At 39.2% G+C, this 3,102-nt stretch overlaps 1 pseudogene; it reads right to left on the bottom strand.

The window, feature by feature from the left end:
- Positions 1–865, bottom strand: LOC116086525 (annotated as a pseudogene).
- Positions 866–3,102: the final 2,237 nt, after the last annotated feature.

The following is a 3,102-nucleotide window of genomic DNA, read 5'->3' as shown; positions in this document are numbered from 1 at the left end:
GACAAGAACAGTTCTTTATAAACCGCTTAACAAATATTCACATCAAGGCACAGGCTTTAAGGACAATGGAACTGGACTTCTGGATCTCATCTTAGGCAGTACTTGATTTCCGGTTTTGAGAGAGATGTGGGAACTTTGCCTGGAGAATTTTTTCTTTCTTTCTCTGTAAACTTCTCTTTCTTGCTTCAATGGAGACGTGCTTCTCAATTCTCAGTCTGATAAAGTGATCCACATAAGGCATTGCGAAGAACCGCCTCCTGTTGTATCTTTTATTTAGGTACCAAGGTAAAGGCCACTGCTTGAATTTGTGCCAGATGATCCGTCCAAAGATGTCCCTCCTCCAAGCCCCAGGTCTTGGATTTTCTTGACCAGTCTGAAGAAGCCTTAAAGCATCTTCCCTCTCCTGGACAACTTTATCTAAGGCATCCATGGAGTCAACAACCTTTTCTAACCGTTCTGGACTTGGCATTGGCAATCTCTGTCGCTTGGCCTCCTGCTCCAGAGTTAGAAGCATGTTTCTTTCCTTCAGAAGGACATACCAAAGCTTATGTAAGTCTTCGTTACTTTTGTTCCTCAGCTGCTGGCAGGTCCATGAAGCTCCAGATTTGACTTTTTCTTCCCCCCAATTCTTTGGGTCATCAAAAAATTCTTCTAGTCCTTTCCTTGACAATGTGGTATGAAGTAAGTTACACTGGAGAAAAGTGGTGGCATGTGCTGTGTTCTTATGCAACAAACTAAGAGAAGACCTGCAACCCAAGTGAGCAGGGTCCTTGGGATTTACTAGGGAACAAGCAGCCTTCAGGAATGCTGAGGCTCTTCTACAAATACCCACTAGACTGGTCGCAGCCATGTTTCTAATGTAGACCCTCTGTGTCGGTGTCCACGAGGTCACTTCTGCTACAGTACAGTTTTAAATACAGTTTAGATACAATTCACAGTCTATTCAGAATTTTGAGAAATTTAGAAAAAATGATGAATTATTATCAAGATAGAAGTAAATGCTAAGTAAATAGCTACTATTCCACCAAAGAATCGGTCTGAATACTGGTTCAGTCCTACCAACAGCCATTTGATTTGATCCAACACATATTTATCTTGTTGACATATTGTGGATTCCTCTCCATAATCTGCTTGTCAGATTTTATGTGAAGATAGTAGTTAGAGAATAAAAACACTGAGACTTTAATTGTGGGTATCTAGAATTACACAATTTAAGAGCTCCAAAATAGCACTTTAAAAAATTGAATCACAAACTCAAAGTTTGAGATAATTTTGTTTTAATGTTTTGGTTGTTATCTCTTTCTACTGCTATGGTCATTATCTTTCACACTTTCAAGGCCTCATTCCTCCCATCCATTATTTATAACTACTTTTGAACGTCAATCAGTTTCCTAAATTATGCTTGATGCTGAAGACAAAATGTAACAACATAAACCTCCTTGGGACTCTCCACTAATAGTTACTACCTAATAGCTACTAAATATTATATACTATATAACTAACAGTATCTCTTAAATACCATGACAAACAACTCAACAGACTTGATTGAATTCCATAATTTGAATGTCAGAAGCTGTTGAAAACATTTCAGACACAGAACTGGCAAATTGAACTGGTAGTGACATATCTGGCAGATTCCTCTCAGACAACTAAATTTCCTATTATCCCAAATTTCTGTGCATTGTGAGACCTGAGAAAAGCAGTCAAGAGTCCTACTAAACTGAAGAGCTCACAAATAACCTTAAGTAACACATCAAGATATCCTCTTTATACAGTAACACTTATATCTTGAGGACAATGATTAACTATAATTGGATTTATGATAAACTTAATACATTTTAGTGTAAATGTTGTTGATGTCCCATGTCCAGTAAGGTATTGGATGCTAGACAAGAAACTGCTACTGGCAATGACCTAAACTGTAGTTTTCCACCAGCGGACCCTACACAATAGTGGATTGTCCTGGACCGGAAACCTGTGGGCAATAAGCAAAGAGAAACCACAGCAAGTAGATGGATCAAGGTGTACTTTACTTAGGGTGCAGAGTGTTTTTATAGTAAGGCAAAAGACAAAGCCAACAACAATCAGACTTTTAACATAAACATGAGACCAGAGGAAGAAGGGAGACTAGCAGTCTGTTTACAGCAGAAACTTTAAGTGTGAGTTCTGGCAGAACCAAGCTGATTGGTCAGTCTTTGATCTCTGGCAGTCAGCGTTTAGCTCCACAGGTGGGCAGCCCCAGTCCTGGGCCTGCCAGGGCACTCTTTCCCTTTTGGGCTGAGCAGTATACTTTCATTTATGGGGAACAGGGGAGGGAGACCACACTAAACTACTATAACATTATCACTGTATAAATACTTATCCTTATACCAAGAGATTAGGATCTCATCCTTCATCAAAGAAGGTTCTTTATGCACCAGACAGTCACCATTACCGAAATCCATAACTAGACAAAAGGCAAGGGACAGTGATCAGGCAGTGTCCAATCCCAGTTGGTTTATCTACAACATCCCTTAACCAAAGTTTCAGGGAACATCACAGAAGATGGAAGGGAAAGGCTATGAGAAAATTTACTATGAGGTGGTGATATCAATCTATGAATGACATAGAAGCTCTATATATAAAACTGTAAAAATATAGTCTCTTAAAGAAGACTTACAGAAGGACAACACAAGTTGACATGCGAGCATTGAAACACTATCTTGTAAACCTCTATTCCTAGATGAAGGTACAAGCAATAATGGGGACTAAGAAAGGGAGAACAGTTGTCTCCTGGGCTGAGTCTTTGAGAGATTATCCAATCTCAAGTGTTCAGTACTAAAAGATATGCATAAGATAATTATTAATGGAATCAGCTGGCAGAGTAAACACCCCCCCACAGCAATACATAGATACATGTACATACATATTTTTTTTTTCAAGACAGGGTTTCTCTGTGTAGCCCTGGCTGTTCTGGAACTCTGTAGACCAGGCTGGCTTCAAACTCAGAAATCCGCCTGCCTCTCTGCTTCCCAAGTGCTCGGATAAAAGGCATGTGCCACCACTGCCCGGCTTATTTATTTATTTTATTTTATTTTATTTATTTATTTATTTATTTTAAAG

The sequence above is a fragment of the Mastomys coucha genome, unplaced genomic scaffold (genome assembly GCF_008632895.1).
Source record: "Mastomys coucha isolate ucsf_1 unplaced genomic scaffold, UCSF_Mcou_1 pScaffold12, whole genome shotgun sequence".
NCBI classification, from domain to species: Eukaryota; Metazoa; Chordata; class Mammalia; order Rodentia; family Muridae; genus Mastomys; species Mastomys coucha.
The sequence above is the reverse complement of the archived record's forward strand: the minus strand, read 5'-3'. Positions and strand labels throughout refer to the sequence as shown.